Source organism: Anastrepha obliqua, chromosome 1 (genome assembly GCF_027943255.1).
Source record: "Anastrepha obliqua isolate idAnaObli1 chromosome 1, idAnaObli1_1.0, whole genome shotgun sequence".
Classification (NCBI taxonomy): Eukaryota; Metazoa; Arthropoda; class Insecta; order Diptera; family Tephritidae; genus Anastrepha; species Anastrepha obliqua.
Genome location: NC_072892.1, coordinates 26,347,183 through 26,365,563, shown reverse-complemented (window position 1 = coordinate 26,365,563; position 18,381 = coordinate 26,347,183). Strand labels below are relative to the sequence as shown.

Genomic DNA, 18,381 nt, shown 5'->3' with positions numbered 1-18,381 from the left:
AAATCTCATTTTATGGCCAAAAAACCGTTTTTCAGTAGGTTGATGGGAAGAAACACTCCTAACTTCGCCAATTTCCAGCTGATTTCGAATTTTTTTTTTAGTTCGTAAGAACAAAAACAAGCCTTTTTGACAGTTTGTTGACAATTTTTCTGAAATGATAACTGACGAGGCTGTAGACGGAAGTATTTTTTATTTTTTCGCTATTTTTTCAACTCTGACGTCATTTTTACGATATTATCCGATATTGAGGATGTTTTTTGGTACACTACTGTTATAGTAAATCTAATTGTGCGTCGAGTGAGCTATATTTGACTGTAATTGAATTAAAATTCATAGAGTTGTGTGAGTTTTAATATTTTATTTTTTTTACTAATTTTGTAGGTACGTATAGCTGAGCTAAATGGGAATAAGGGCGTGTTGTAATGCGTTATTATATTATATGATAGATACATAATATTTATTGGAGTATATATGTATACATACGAGTACACTGTACTGCATATAACAGAACTGGTTAGAACTTTCGAAAATATCTAACATATTATCACGCATTTCTTTTTCAATAGAAATATGAAAAAGCTCGCAAGTGTACCTAAGTTCACACTGTACATTGAAGTTTGTTATTATAAAATAACCTTATTAAAACGTCAAAGATTTATTGTTTTGCTTCAATTTGTGAAAAATAAATGTGTGATAATCGCAATAATTTTTTTTTCATATGTGGTTTGTTGGTGGATCAAAAGCATCGTTTGAAGTTACAGAATAATAAAGCTCTGGTTGATGGCTACAACGATTTCTTTAAGCTTACATATACTACTTCTGATCGCTGGTATGAACCGGAATTTGCTTGTACTGAGTATTAATTGAAATTCAAGAGATATAAATCAAAACGTTGCTTGAAAAGTCGAATTTCCTTATATTCTCCGATGATATGGTTATTTTTGTAAAACGGACTTAAACGGTCATCATTATAAAACTCGAAAGCACATAAAGTATGCTGATGTTGCAACTGTTATGAAATCCGTAGTCTTGGACGATATGATTGCCCCAACTGCAGGTCATGAATTGAAGGAAGTTCAACTCATTGCTGATGATGATCAAACTGATAACAATGAACGTGATGATGAAGAGTACTTTCCGTCTGGTTTTAAGTCTTCAGAACGACACTTTGTATCAAATTCAGATTTTCAGGATATTTTTCGTGATTTACTTCTATCGGGAAGACAATCTGAAACGCTCGCTTCTCGATTAAAACAATGGAATTTAGTTGATGACGACTTCCGGAAAGATGATGATCGAATTTCTCACAGGGAAGCATTCAAAACTGTTGAAGAGAATGACAAACTTGTTTATTGCTCGAATGTAAAAGAATTATTCTACCTCTTGGACTATTACCACGAATTAAATGAGTGGCGACTTTTCATTGATGGAGCATGCATGAGTAAGTGCTCTCCCAAATAAATAAATAAATATTCCCCACTTGCATCTTGAAATTAAAATTTGTGTGATACTATTATTATTCTAGGTTTGAAAGTTGTGTTATTACACAACGAAAATATATTACCATCAGTTCTATTAGCATACGCAATTGACTGACATGATGGAAACATATGAAAATTTGGAAAAAATACTTCGCCTTATCAATTACAGTGCATATAAATGGCAAATAGTAAGCGACCTAAAAGTATTGACAATTTTGTTCGGTATGCAAGGTGGATACACCAAGTATCCTTGCTATCTTTGTGAATGGGATAGCCGTGCCCCGAATCGCTATGCAAAAACTGAATGGCCAACTCGTCAACTCTACAAAATTGGTCAAAAAAATGTTTTGAACAGTTCACTTGTCCGACCAGAAAATGTTATCTTGCCACCACTGCACCTGAAACTTGGGTATGCGAAGCAGTTTTTGAAAAAACTAAAAGTCGTTGGCGAAGCGTTTCGTCGCATGAAAGAAGTTGCATTCCCTAAAGTCAGCAATGCAAAGCTAAGAGGATGTAACACATTATTCTCATATTTGTTAATAGTAGTTTACAGTTTATTACAATTTTAGGGATCCGTGTCGGGCCTCAGATTCGAAAACTCATGCGAGATGAGAAATTTACGAGTAAGCTCAGTGCAGTGGAAAGACGGGCATGGGGAAGTTTTAAATCATTGTGTGAGAAGTTCCTTGGAAATGAAAAGAGCTCTGATTGTGTTGAAGTCGTCAAAGAGTTTTTGAGTGCGTACGAAAAAATGGAATGCAATATGTCCATCAAGATACACTTCCTGCACTCACATTTGAATTTTTTCCCGGAAAACCTGGGCCAGATGAGCGATGAACAGGGTGAACGATTTCACTAGGAGATAGGAGTCATCGAAAAACGTTTTCAAGGGAAGAACTCCATCAACATGCTTGCTGATTATTGCTGGTCCTTGAAACGTAAAACAAGCAAAACGGAGCAGGTCTAGCAAACATTTTTAAAATCAAGACTAGTTTTTCCCGAAACCTTTTAAAATTTTAAACCTGTACTGTTTGGTACTGTTCTATTCCGGTTAAGTAATGTTATGTCATTTTTTTTCTGTTTTACAATATGCTGTTATTTAATGTACTGTTCTGTAATATACTACACTGTACTGTACTATAGTGTACCGTAATATACTGTACCGTGCCATTATAAACTCCAAAGAGCCGTTTCCAATGCATTTTTAAGTTTGGAACTAGTTCCGTTGTATACTGCACCGTACCGCACCGTACCATACCGTACAGTGCTGCACTGTACTGTATATCTATACTCCAATAAATATGATGTGTTTATACTGACTACTTGTTATCATTTTCATGCTTCGAAACGCGCCCTTATTCCCATTTAGCTCAGCTATACGTACCTACAAAATTAGTAAAAAAAATAAAATATTAAAACTCACACAACTCTATGAATTTTAATTCAATTACAGTCAAATATAGCTCATTCGATGCACAATTAGATTTACTATAACAGTAGTGTACCAAAAAACATCCTCAATATCGGATAATGTCGTAAAAATGATGTCAAAGTTGAAAAATTAAAGAAAAAATAAAAAAAATCCAAATACTTCCGTCTCAGCCTCGTCAGTTATCATTTCAGAAAAATTTGCAACAAACTGTCAAAAAGGCCTGTTTTTGTTCTTTCGAACTAAAAAAACAAATTCGAAATCGGATGGAAATTGGCGAAGTTAGGAGTGATTATTCACATCAACCTACTAAACGGTTTTTTGGCCATAAAATGAGATTTTGGGGTGTATTGGAAATTTCTGCTATACCATTTTTTTTAGTTTTTCTATACCCACAAGTTGTGCTAGGTCTCCATAAAAGTATATTTAATTTTTTTTTTTGTCACACAGTGTGATGTCCTCAAAGAGTTTGGACACCTTAGGTAGCTTAGAAATATGTCTTTAATTACAAACATCATTCTTACTGCCACCCTTGGGTATATGCTGAATGTTCCTGAAAAAAATTCTTACTTATAGTCATCTTGCCTGTCAATTCACATTTTTGGAATGCGGTATCAATTTTATCAAGACAAACTACAGTCTAGTTTATGAATTCAAAGCTCAAGTTTCCAAAATGGAACAAACTATAAAGAGGTAATTAGCACCAACAAACTAATCTAACGACAATCTAAATGGTTTCTGTACTTCGATAGTAGGTACATCCCAAACGATGTTTTGTATTTCTAATAGTGCGTCTTCAGACTCGCTGGTAAAGAAACAAAGATCGACTATATCATCTTCTGTTGTATTTCAATACGTCTGGTCAATTACGGCCGTATTCATTAGTCGCGTTGTTTTCCATTTTTTTCCTTTACAAGTGCGATCGCAGTCGATTGTATGCAGTTAGCGAGAATCTTATTCAACCCAAATAGAAATAGAAATAGAAATATCTCCACTGATCACTCTTCGCTAGCAGAAATCAAAGTTGCAGTAAGAAAACTCAAAAATAGCATAGCTGATAGGGCCGACAACATACCTACTGAGCTGATGAGGTACGGTTCAGAGCGATTGAAGGAAGTGTGAGCAACGGAGGAAATACCTAAAGAATGGAAAAAAGGAGTTGTACTTACAATACCTACGAAAGAGGGCCTAAGTATATGCCCCACTGCTAAACAGCATTCAAATAAGTCCATCCTTTATCATTCTCGACCGTATTTTTCGGATTTCGAACACCTTGCTAAGGACAGAGCAACATGGCTTTAGCCCACAAAGATCCAGCGTTGACCACGTAAACACCTTCAGGATCATCATCGAACACTCAGCTGAATGGAACTCTTCTTCGTTCGTACTTTTTGGGCACATTAAAAGAGCATTTGATACCAAAACTAGATGCACCTTTTGGGAAGCACTACAAAATAGAGGCATTCTAGATAAAATGCGGATGTGTAGCATCCATTTCGAAGGAAAGGATAGCAAGAAATTTGGAATAGCTAAAGCGGTACATCTAGGCTGTGTTTTGTCATCTCTGCTTTCATATTAGCGGTGAATGGTAGGTAGGTGGAATGATTAAAGTACCAGTCTGGCGGTCCTCAAGTAGCACTGAAGCGCCGTTTTGTTACCATTATGAGACCTCCAATAGGCAGATATCTACAACCAGCCAGAGCTATTGATGTAATGGAGAAGATTGATGAGATTTAGGTTATTGCACTGACCCAGGCTGTCGAAGAAAGGAGCCCTAAGTGATCTTAACCGTCTAGCTGCCAAGCCTGGACATTTACAGAGAAAGTGCTCAACAGTCTCCTCCTCTGAAAGGTCACCACAGCTTCTGCAATGGGGGTTAAATGATAATCCTAGCTTTTCTGCGTGTGTACCGATCGTCCAGTGTCGGGTAAACACAACTAAGAGTTTAGAAATTGAATGGCGAGGAGTCCAAAGGATTTTCTGATATATAGCGTACTGAGGTCAAAAGTGTTTCGGAATAGAAATAGAAATGGAGCTCCATCTTTTCGGCACTTTCGTGGAAAATAATCTGTGCAGTTTCCTTTTAACAACTGTCAGGGGGATACGGATGCCCGGGTAGGGGGTCAATTAGGCCAATTCAGTCCCCTTCCTGGCAATCTCATCAGGAATTTCATTTCCCTCTATGTTTCTATGTCCTGGAACCCAGATTAGAGAAAGGTTACCGCTGAATGGAGTCTTAAGGAAAACTGGTCACGAAGCCCCGGATGGAATTCAATGGAATCCCTTCCAAGAGTTGAACGACCTGGACTATGCAGTTGATATTTGTTTCCTGTCTTACTCACTGCATGGCACTAAGATGAAACTAGAAATCCTTGTTTAAAACGCGGAGTTGGTGAGAAAACATGGCAAAAACCAAACTTATACACATGAAGACACCAGTGAAAGACCCTTTAAGCATTCGGATAAATGGCAACACTAAGACAATCACTGATGTTGAGCAGTTCACCTCTTTGCGCTGTGTGATAGCAAAGGACCGAGGTGCAGACGCAGATGTTGATGCGCGCTTGTGCAAATTGGAAAACATTTGGGACTCCAATATTCTATCCAGCGAAAGACTTAACTCAGAATCTTCAATACAAGCATCAAATCTATTCTCCTGTATGGATCGGAAACTTGGGAAGTGATTAATGTGATCTGCAATAAACTACAAGCTTTCGTAAATAAATTCCTCCGAAAAATCTGTCTGGAATCTGGAAATCAAGAAGTGAAAATGGAATTGAATTGACCTCACGTTGCGTACAGATAACAGTAACGCAGTAAAATGGCTTTCGAATGGAACCCACAAGGAAAAAGAACCCATGGAGTCAAATTAAGAACTATGCGTATGATAGGAACCGCTGAAAGAGTCTAGTTTACTCCGCCCTATGCTCCAGTTAAGAGCGGCGCATCTTCTAAATTTGTGTGTGCGTTTTTGAATTCTCACTGTTTGTATACTTGTACGATGTTCGAAGGAGTAAATATATATATTTTTTTGTCAACTAGCAAGTACAGCACTCAGACACAATTAAGTCCATTGTACTGCACACGGATTTCCTTCTAATTTTCTTTAAATCTACTCGACCTCCAGAAATCTCAGTAGATTTTGTGGTGCCAAGGAGCCCAGGTGGTCGCTTCTTGACACATCAGTGCCAAGGACCTCAAGCCTGATTCGAGCGGAGGCGGGGCAGACGCACAGGAAGTGCTCCGCCGTCTCATCATTCTCTTCACAAGCTGGACAGAGTACACTGTCTGAGATGCCTACCTTTTCCATGTGCTTCGCCCACAGAAAGTGACCCGTCATCAGTCCAACCAGCTGTGTGCAGTCCCTTCTGCTTATTTGCAACAGTCGCTCGGACATGACAGGTAACATCAGTTTAGTCCATCTGTAGCCTCTCTCAGCCTGCCAAGCTCGCTTGTGGATTAGAGTAACCCATTTGCTAAACGTGGCTTTGATGGCTTCAGAAGGGAGTGGCAGAACGGGCTCTGGGAAGTTGGCCTCAGAGCCCATTCTGAATAAAGAGTCAGAGATTTCGTTACCCGCGATACCCACGTGTCCCGGGACCCATGTTAGCATCAAGCTATTATGTCTAACGATATAGTTCAGCCTGGATTTACAGGACTCGACTACTCCCGATGTGGATGGGGGGCTGTCTAAGGGAGACACATAAAGATCAGTCTCTCCATCTATTTTGCACAACAAATTTTATCGCCTCCTGAACAGCATACACCTCCGATTGAAACACAGATGAATGCATTCCAAGAACAAAGTGCAGTTTTGTCCTGCTGGATTCCACGTAGACCCCAGAGCCGGAGCCGTGCTCGGTCCTGGAGCCATCCGTGAAAATGCGAAAACAGTGTTGCCGGGCTCATTTTCAGAGTTGACCACGATTGAGACTCTGGCAGCACCACACTGTACCTCTTGTCAAACACGACTCTTGATGGCATGGAGTCAAGAGGCATGGCAAGGATCGTTGGAACGAAGTCCATGCCTACTCTGTTGTCCAATGCCGAACAGAGGCCATACCAATTCCCATTGTGTTTCAGCCTTCAGATGGCCTTCAAGGCCTCTCCTTGGATGACGACCTCAAGTGAGGGTAGACCAACTAGTGCAGTCGAGTAAATATATATTCAACCCCACTAAAAATTGTAAGATATTTCTGTTAAAATATTGATAATTCAACAAAAAACAGGAAACCGATAATGAATAACGCTTCACCTTCGATTTGCTTCACTTTATTAGCCAAGGTCAAAAGTGATATGGCTAAAAGGAGATAATAATGAACATTGAGTTGCAGAAATTCCTCTCGATTGCGTGCAGCTCTTTCACCTAAATTTATAACGACCACCTGAACGAAATAACACGCATGTAGCATTTTCCCAGCGTGAAAAAGCTAAAAAGCGGAGATTAAAGAGACGTACAAATAAATGGAAAATAAAGCAGTTGCAAGGTAGCGCCATTTGACATTTGATAGACAACCAACTGCTGCTGCTACAGTTGCTAGCACTCGCACCCCACACACTCGCACTTGCCGATTGAGTAGACGAAGCCAGTCGATACAATCGATTGATCCAATCGATGGATCGGTCGATTGTACAAAAGTGCAAGCGCAATATAGTCGGCATTGGGAAAACGATTGAGCGGCTGGTTGATCGTGCGATCAAGCGATTGCTTGAACGATTGCCGTTTTTTTTTGCATTTTTATTTTTTGTTTTTGCTCACCGATTGATTGGCTGGGATGATTGGTTGCAGCTGTGAGCGAGAGAGCAGCTAGACAAGCAGCGTCGGCATGTATTAGCAGCTCATGGAAATGCAGTAAATCGTAACAACAACTGCATTAACGATACGACCAACATCAATCGCGCGTTAGTTTCTTAACATTTTTACGTCAACAACAATTTATGGCAATGGGAAAAATTGCCACTGCGATTGCCAATTGGCATTTGATAGTGTGGGGTTTGGGGTGGTTGGGCTATTCGTCGCTAGCAATTGACACTTTGATTGCATTTAATAAGACGATTGATCGGTTAAACGTTGCCGCCCATTTAGCGTGCACGGCAGCAACAACAATACATATTTGTTTTTAAATAACCATCTGTTTAAAGTGAATTGCTGGCAAATGCGTGTTGCCGACAAATTACAATGCAATTGCAGTTGGTTGCTTGAATTTTTCGCTTTTTGATCTGGGAGCAATGATCAGCTGTGTAATTTTTTATTTTTTATTTTTTTTTTTTATTAAATAATTTTTTTAAATTGCGCTGTGATTGATTTGAGCTTCCTTTGATTTTTAGGAATGATATACGTTTGAATGTAAAATACAAATGTATATTAAAACGGCCATCTAATTTTGGGTTGGGGAATAAGTTCATAGCGTTTTTTCTATTTTCTTTCATTTTACAACGATTTGTTTGCTGTTTAGCAAAGGTTAAGCATTCATTCGATAGAATTCTCTCTGCTCTACAAAACTATTTTAATTCTATTTTTGAGTTATTTAATTTTTTATTAGTTTTGAGACTTAGAAAAGGACTATCCAGAAGGCAAAAATCAAAATTTTCGACACCTGCTCCTCTTTGCTTTTCATTGAGGTCAAAAAGCTGCCGAAGTAGTACGGGACATTTGCGACATGTACGAAGAAGGTGTCGTAGGCGAGTCTACAGATGACTTTGACGTCGATGACACGTCCCACAGCGGAAGGTCTTCTGAGTTCGATGAAGAATGTCTCAAATCACTTTTGAAGGAGAACTGTCGCCAAACCAACCGTGAATTGGCGGAAAAAATAAACTGCGATCATAAAACGATTCTCAGTCACTTTCATTCAATGGGATTTCTCGAAAAACTGGGAGCCTATGAGCCTGGGTGCCTCTCGAGCTCAACAAAAAATAAACAAAGAAAGTCGCCTTCAAATTACTTCTCAGCATCTCGCCCGCCATCGAGCAACACGCGGTCATAAACAATACTTTTTCTACTGAAACGTCACAGGAGATGAGAAATGGTGACTGTACATCAATATCAGGCAAAGAAAGGAGTGGGTGGCTCCAGGAGATACGCCAAAGTCGAGAGTCAAGCCGGTTCTTCATCCAAAGAAGATCATGAAGGCTATTTGGTAGGACTGGGAGGGCGTGTTGCACTAGGAAATGCGCGAAAAGAATACCACGGTCAACAAGGAGCTCTACATTTCCCAGCTACACCGCGTGTATGAGGCTATTCGACTGAAAATACCTGATCGACATGGTCAAGCCATGCTCCTTCACGACAAGGCCAGGGTCCATGTTGCACAAGTCGTCAAAGCCACACTCCAAGATATCGGATGGGAGGTCCTACAGCATCCACCGTATTCTTCAGACCTTGCACCGACCGATTACCATCTTTTACGCTCCCTGTCAAACCATATGAAGGGTGTTACCTTCGATAATAAAGAAAACCTTAGAAACTGCTTAACAACTTCTTTGACACCAGATCAGGCGATTTTTGGCGGAGCGGCATCAACAAATTGGTCGAGGGGTGGGACCAATTCTTCCAGGAAGGTCGCAGCGGGGCTTCTCAATCGGCGGGTATTGTAGCGTCGGCGTTAGTGACCTGAATACAAAAACCAAAAATTTGTTTGTTTATTAATGTCATAATTTCTATATGAATTAAAAACAAATGAAAAAAAAGTTCACGGAATAAAATCCTCAAAAAAAATAAATTTTGGGTCGAATTTTCCTACTATTTTTGCTTCGAAAAAAATATTTTTTTGAAAAAATTTCGAAATTGTAAATTCCCATAGAAAGTAATATCATAAAAAATATGTGTGCAAAATTTCAGGGAGATCGGTCAATAACTTTTTGAGTTATGGTGTACGCCAATTTTGAGAAATTATGAGAAAAATGCGTCTAGAGTTTGAATGCATGAAAATTCCTCTCCCAGCGCTCGAACGTAAAGAATAAAGTTGTCACGGTTGACGATCTATAATATAAGAAATACTTAAATTTACATTCTAAAGGATTATATTCACATTTTATGAAAAAACAAATTAAAGAATCTCCAGTACTGAGGAAAGAAGCGTTATCAGAAGAAATAACTGCTCTTGGTTTGCGGATTCCCCAGGTGTCATGTGAAGCTCTTCCACTTTTCAGGAATAATAAGATTGATTATTGGCAGGTTATCCTATCTTTGATATTCACTATCAGGTTAGCCTTCCCCATATTCAAGCCCTTGAGTTTACATTCGCATGCCTTTTATGCGCCATCCAAAGAAGAAGTGATGTGATATCACATCACGTGATGCGCCGCAATAGAAAAACTGTACAACGAAACTTTGTCTGCTGCATGAAAGACATTTACTCCTGTGCTGCCTATTGAAATTAAAAATGACACACTCACATACATACATAAGTAGGTATAAACATACCAAGGTACTCGTGTGTCGTCGGTATTCACCAAAGCGAGCCCAAAGGACTAATTTCGAATGCAGTTATGCGCACAATTCCGATTAAAACATGAAGACATTGGAAATTCTTACAAGCAATTCAGTTGCATTTTCAATTTTTTACAGCATATGAAGACGAATAAGAAGGGCATTAGGGGAGCCAATAGCACGCAGTAATAACTTGCACCTTGCAACAAGTGCAATTTGAGGCAATTGATAGTGGCATCAAATGGCAATACGCGCAGACACCTCACCACACTAAGTTGCAGCCGAATAACCGGTTTGGCACAACTACGAACCGATAGCACACATCTGCTCCAGAAATGCCTTCGCTTTAATCGGCCTGTCAAACATTTCGAACAAGCGCCAACTCTGACTAACGAGTAATTGCAAAACAAAAACAATAAATGTCAAGTGTATTTGCAAGCCCAACAAAGTAGATTTTCCGCATTAATATGCGCAAATTTATGTGTGGCAAGCAAAAGTGCAGTGGAAACTAGTTCGGTGAAAAACGCAGCTGCGCGTCTGAGTCGCCGCAGTGGCGCGTTGCCCAGTACGCACAAGTAGCCACTTCTGTTCCACGGCAAAACGCGCCTTGGACGTGCACGTCATTTGTGCAGCGAAGGATCCGCTTAACATAAGGATAATAATCATAATTACTTTATGTCTTATCGCGACGAAATGGAACGCGCTCAACAGAGAAATTTCATATCTACAACTTTGCATTGGATATAAATATTTATATGTATGTAAAAGTCATTGCGATAATTGGGCGGAAGGGTGAGAGGTCTGACATATGCACGCACACCTTTTTTGAATGAATGCGAAAATTGTAGAGCAAATGACCACAAACATGTTGGCGATTACAATTGCGAATGCATAATTGGATATGAAAATGTTGATAAATGCGCGACGCATTCGCGAATGTTCTACATTTGCCGACGCTATGCGCGCAGAGGCTAATAAACTTGGGGTTGTTCCACAGTTTCGGTTTTAATAAATAAGAATGATTGTCCTTTGGAAAGCATTACTGCCTTACTGCGGCACGCCTCACTATTACCTTACCAGGCCCACGTTAGGCAAGACAAAGATTGGTATACCAGAACAATACCAAATTTGGTTGTGGGCACGAAAATCTGTGGCAGTGTCTCACACAGTAAAAATTTTAGTTTAATATTAATACCAATTTGGTGTTTATATATAACAATTCCAGAAAGTATAAGATTAAAACCATTCCGGTTTCAGAAAAGAGAGAGAGAGAGAAGTTAATAAAAATATTCTCTTTAAAAAACCAAGAATGAGACTAAATTATATACTTTTAAGGGTTTAAAAATAATCCTAAAATGGTTTTGACTTTATACGAGAATTGAAATAAAATTAATAATAATTAGAATTAAAGTTAATCCAAAATTGAATTGAATGTAGAACTTTCTTGGAATTGAAAGTAAACCCTTGAATGATATTTTAATTCCAAAAAGGAATTGAATCCAAACCAAAATTGTAGTAGATTTAGTACATTGTTGACGAATCCTCAAAACAAAAAACAAAATAAATTTTTTAAATACAAATTTACGTTTTATTTAAAATGACATAAATTTATATACATAAGTGAAATAATAATATATTTAAATTTTATTCTATAATTTCACATGGAATTAATAAAAACATTTTTGAATCTATAAAGTACACTTCAAATGGTTTTACATTTTTAAGGCTATTAAATTTAATTAGTTCTGAAAGATCTGTTGAAATAATTTCATAACACTGCAAAATGGAATTAAATTCCTTAGTGACAAAGATTTCTAAACTTAAGTAAATTTCGTTATCGACAACATATATATAAGTTACATCAAACTGTGTATTAAATACGTAAAATGCTTCAAAATACAAAACAAAAACTTGCCTAAATTCATAATGCTCGGGAACTGCTATCTTCTTACCATCAATTGTTATAAAATATTGGCAAATCGTGGCTTTGTCTTGTCCAACTGCAACGATTGTGGGCTGACCAGACGTTATTTTATATTCTTCTAAGCTGTAAAAACAAATTTTTTTATTTATGCCCATTAAGGGGGGACCCTCATTTAGACGGTCGAAAAATGCATCATTTTTGGGAATTTTTTTCTCAGGTAAAATAACTTCAAACGTTTTGTAATTCATAAAGTACTTTAATAAATGTCTTGACTGTCTACAAAAATTTTCGGAGAAGAAAAAAAACATTTTAAGTATGGAAATATACACCTCGTCCATGGCACCTCATTCTATCTGTGTACATTCTAGCGCTCTGAATTTTTTTCTGAAATAAAAAAACCAAATTTTTTTTAAAACTTTAGGATAATACCTTCGATGTGACATTTTGATTTAAAAAAAAAATGTCGAAATTGATATTTTTTACCCAGTTTTATGTTAAAAGTGATTTTTCATGCATAAAAATTGACTTTAAAATTACAAAAAAATATGAAAATCTTTTTTTTTAAAAAAACACTTAATGTCACATTGAAAACAATTTAATTATCTTTAAAATGAGCTATTGTAAAGCCTGATTGGTTCAATACAGCGTTCTCAATTGTGTACACAAAATCGAAAAATGATGAAAAAATTTATAGTAAATTACGTTTTCAAAAATAAAACTGTCGACAGATTTTTGGAATTTTGCTTTTTTTTGTTCGCGTCCACTGGCAGTGGATGGCAGCAACTTTAAGAAAATCAAATAAGGTATTACTTCAGACGTCCATTCTGTACAGTTTCCCAAATTAGAACCGCCACTCGCAGCAATAAAAATTTGTTCCACACTGCTTTCATATTTCCAAAACATTCAACGCAGTTGCGATAAATTTTTGTCTCGATTTTAACGTTTCTCACAATTTCTGCTGCACCAGATTCAGTTCGTCTTTAACTATGCAGTTTTGAAAAAAACGAAGATCTTCTTCAGAAATTACCTCGCTATCATCGCTTTCCTTCCGCGTGGTATTTCACTTTTAAAAACATGCTTCTAGAATAGTGGAAAAAATGACACTGAGAGTGAGTGAGTGACAGAGAGTGAGAAAATTTTTTAATACTTTTTTGGTTTTACTTTTAAATTTTAAATTGAATATAATTGAAACTTAAACTGAAACTGAAACCGAAATAGCTTGAAACATTAAAGAGAGCATTTTAATGTTTTTTTGGTCTTACGTTAAATCTAATAGGTATTAAATTTCAAAAACGCAACGCTCAGCACCAATTAAAGTTTTGTTTTAAACCCATTTTGGATTTAAATTAATTGCAAGAATATTTCATCGTCTTAAAATAAAACTTTTTAGAATTAAAAATCAAATTTAATTCTAAAATTGTATAAATTCAATAGCAACTGGTATTAAATATAAACCATCATTTTTTACTGTGCACTTAGGCATAAATTGGAATCCCTAACTGATTTGTAGAAGAGCATCCGGAGTATTACCGAAGTTCGGTTTTTCGAACCTGCGCCTAATGAGGCAGATGTGTGGCGATATCTTTCGGGACTTGGGCCTAGTTTGGCTGCCTTATGAGGCGGAAATTTGGAATGCGGTCTGCCTTATTAGCGCCTAATCACCGCCTTACCAAAATTTCTAGTCGGGTAGTTGATAGGCATGGCAGTTAATTCAACAAGGTGAAGCCCAAAATAAACAAGACTGGGCTAAAATAGAAATGACAGGAACTTTGTTCTAATAACTTCGATTTTATTTATTCAAAATAGTCACATCTGGCCTCGATACACTGCGTGATCTAAAAGCTTTTCGAAAAAGTGTTTCAGCTCATTGACCGGAATCCGGAATGTCCCTCAGGATGTCGGTACAAACCTTTTGGGTGGCCTCGACGGACGCAACACATTTTCCTTTCATGGCCAAATGCAATTTTTCGAATAGGTAGACGTCACAGGGAGCTATATCAGGCGCATACAGTGAGTGATTGATGGTTAAAATGCGATTTGTAGTCAAAAAATCAGTCACAAGAGTAAATCGATGAGATGGTGCATTATCATGCAATAAGCGCCAGCTTCCTCCTTTACGGTATTCAGGGCGAATTCGACGAATGCGATGCAACAAACACTTTGAAACGCCAAGATAGAAAATTGCATTAACTGTTTGTCCCGTTGGCATGAACTCCTTGTGTACAATTCACTTGGAATCGGAAAAGCAAATGAGCATCGACTTGATTTTTGACTTTTCCAAACGCGATGTTTTGAGTGGTGGCTCGTCTGAGGCTTTCCACTCGGCACTTTAACGTTTAGTTTCAGGTTTCAGGTTCGTGTTGGAAATATCACGTTTTTTCACCAGTTACAATGTTGTAAATGAAGTTCTCGTCTTTTCTCGCCTCTTTAATGAGGTCTTTCGAATGTTGAATTCTGAGCAATTTTTGGTCCTCAGTTAACTTTTGCGTAATGAAACTTGCGCAGACCTTTCGTATGTCATCGATGTTTTTGGAATATTCAACTCCGATTTCATGAATATCAGCGATGATTTTGGTTCATTTTTGATAAATTTACGAACAATTTCGATGAAGTTTTCGGGGATTACTGATTTTGGGCGTGTGTTCATTGTCACTTATGTCCTCGCAACCATCTCCGAAACGTGTAAACCACTCATGAACTCTGGCGCGAGATAGACCATCATGGCCATAAACTTTTTTCATCAAATCAAATGTTTCGGTAAACGTTTTACCGATTTTAAAACTAAATTTGATATTAGCTCTTTGTTCGAAACTCATTTTTGCACCGGTGACACAAACATACTGCCACTTTATACGTAACTAGCAAACCCGGCCCCCTTCGCTGGGCACACTAAAATAGAATAGATATGGTTTAGAACAGAAAATATATGGGTTTCATACTATTTATTTCTTTATTCTTTATTCAAGCGCTTTGGCATAAACAATATTTTTTGTTTTTCTATTTGTTTTTGAGTAAATATAAAATATAAATTGAAAATCAGGAAAAAAGAAGATTGTTTTTAAATTTCAAATCAACGCATATGAATAAACAATCGTCTTTTTTCCTGATCATCATGAATTTTTCGTTGCCGTTTTGGTCTCTATCTCGAGACCCTAGTCACGGAGCGGATGGAAATACTTTGAACTAAAGCATTCACCAACAGCTTCCATTTGATACCCATATTGTACATACACATCCGAAGGTTACCCGGGTCCACGTTTTGACCTATATCTCGAGCCCTATTTCCAAAATAAAATATAATCCATGTTACTCGTGGATGATGTAGCTTTCGAATGGTGAAAGAATTTTTAAAATCGGTCCAGTAGTTTTTGAGCCTATTCATTACAAACAAACAAAGTTTTCCTCTTTATAATATTAGTATAGATAACCTCGCTTCCACTCAATCGAATGTCACCACGCTTTTACTAGAAGTCAGCTAGAGATGTAACTTCCAACGCACTAGCTCATTAAAAAGACAAAGACATTTTTATGACACCAGTCTTGTTTATTTTGGACTTCACCTTGTAGTTAGAATCATCTGTTTTAGGTCCGAACTGACGGTTTCTATGATTTCCTCGACATTTTTGACGATTGACTCCCAACAGCGTGCTTCAACTTTGACGTTCGTATTATCATAACGGAATCGTTGACCTTATCGATTTTCAGATTTACTGAAAAAGTAGCCACTGATCGAATGGATCATGCAACTCCTGGATATTTGGCGAAAAAAATACTAATTCCAACAATATTTCTGATTTGTATGGCGGCCGCCGTAGCCGAATGGGTTGGTGCGTGACTACCATTCGGAATTCACAGAGACAACGTAGGTTCGAATCTCGGTGAAGCACCAAAATTAAGAAAAATATTTTTCTAATAGCGGTCGCTTCTCGGCAGGCAATGGCAAACCTCCGAGTGTATTTCTGCCATGGAAAAGTTCCTCATAAAAAATATCTGCCGTTCGGAGTCGGCTTGAAACTGTAGGTCCCTCCATTTGTGGAACAACATCAAGACGCACACCACAAATAGGAGGAGGAACTCGGCCAAACACCCAAAAAAGGTGTTCCGCGCCAATTATATATATGTATATTTATTATCATTTATACATTTGAAGATAATTTTCTGACAGACTCACTCTCTATGTGAAAAGCCAACATCGCAATATGAGTGAATCGCCTCAAACGCTTGGATTTATTATTTAATTTTATGATTTGTCCGTTCATAATTCCACTTAAGGTTTTAATTTGAAATTTTGAATACTAATTTTGTATAGCATTTACTTATGCATATATGTATGTATATGTGTATGTATCTATGTATGTAACTATGCAAATCACTGTTATTTGAATTAAGAAGCTCCACCATTAAAATTATATACAAAAGTCATATTAGAAAAACACTTCGTAAACACAATCGTACATACATGCATACATACATACATACATATGTTTACCTGCGTGTGGCTTCCTGCTGAGCAATACAAAAATTTAAATTCCAGTCACAAATTCAAATTTGCATGGAAATCAAGGCGAAAAGCAGGGCATAAATTATACCCAACACCAATGGTTATTCAACGAAATTACATGGAGTGCGGCCTTAAGAGACCACTTACACACACATACGAATACATACAGTTGAAAGCACCTCTACACCTACAAAAAGGCACTTCATGCAAATCATGAGCATGTAAGTACTATGGGGTTATACACTCTGCCTAAAAAGTGCCGAGAATTGATTATTTAAGAAGCCAGATTGAAGAGATTCTAGCCATAGATAAAAAATCAAGCAGGAAATAAAAAATATTGGCCCCTATTATGAGTTGGATTCGATCTTCGATATTCGTTGGTTGTCGAAGATCGAAAATCGAAAATCGAATGTCAATTTGGTATTATGAGCGGTGAAACCCTGTCGAAATTTTCGTTGAATACCGAATTTAGAGTCGAATGCAATTTTGCTTCCGATTGTGCAGCGTATTGTGGGAAAACTTGTTAAAATGTAAGTTGTTTGCGGCTATTTATGGTTTTATAGTAACCAAATAATAAATATACCTATACTAATTTTGTTAATTTTATGCAGGTCGAAAGTCGTGAGTACCAAACAGCAATTAGAAAGGCTAGTTGCATTAATGAAAGAGAATCCACAATTCGCAAAAGGGATTTGCACCAAAGTTCAAGCAGCAAAAAAATGGGAGGAATTTACAACGGAGCTGAATTGCTTGGGACCACCAATTAGAACGGCAGCAAAATTGATTAAGGTTAATAATGGTTTTTGTTTTTGTGATGTTTATAGAAATACATTTTTATTTTTCCTTGGCAGGTATGGGCTGAAATACGTAGAGGAACTGAAATACATATTTTTTTCGAATGACGAATAATTGCATAAAGAAAATTTATAACAAAAATAAAACAGAAACTATGACATAAAGGTCTCTATTTAATACTTTTTAGATTTTTCTATAATATTCTGAGAATTTCATTTCTTATGTTTTCTGCTTCTCCGTTATTTGACTCCACTTCAATATCTTCAGCATCATCGTTGAGGGTCTCATCGGATAACTCTTCATCCGGAAGTTGAACATTATAAAACAAGCAAATGTTGTAATAATAATAATCCGTGTTGCTTTTTTTGGAGAATAGTGAAGAGCTGTTGCCTGCAACAAACATCTAAATCGATTTTTCACGACTCCAATTGTTCTCTCAATGATTCTTCTCGCTTTAGCATGTTGTTTGTGGTATATTCTTTGTGGAGACCCTTCCTCAGAGTTTCTGAACGGCGTCATTAAGGGGGGGTAGGGTTAATTCCACTAAAAATATGCACTTATTTATGAATTTTTTTTTGGAAAGATGATTCATGTAAATTTATTTATCCAATTAGTATACTGTAAACTCATATTTCAAAAATATTTTCAAAAAATTTCACAAGAAAATATACAAAATTGAGCCGTTGACAGCAGATCTACGCAGACGTCTCGAAAATAAAGGCAATTTGCCGTGGACAGTTTTTCTCAGCATTGGATCATCTGAAATCAAAAAATCAAAGAGTTTTCATTAGGTAATCAATTGTCCGAAGTAACCCTGTC

General features: G+C 37.2%; 1 long non-coding RNA gene across 1 annotated transcript in view; it reads left to right on the top strand.

The window, feature by feature from the left end:
• The window catches only part of LOC129252982 (uncharacterized), a 35,075-nt gene extending 18,031 nt beyond the window's left edge, over positions 1 to 17,044 (top strand). The window contains exon 3 of the long non-coding RNA XR_008583685.1: positions 16,801 to 17,044. This is a non-coding gene — a long non-coding RNA (uncharacterized LOC129252982). The remainder of the gene's footprint in view (positions 1 to 16,800) is intronic.
• The last annotated feature ends 1,337 nt before the right edge of the window (positions 17,045 to 18,381 follow it).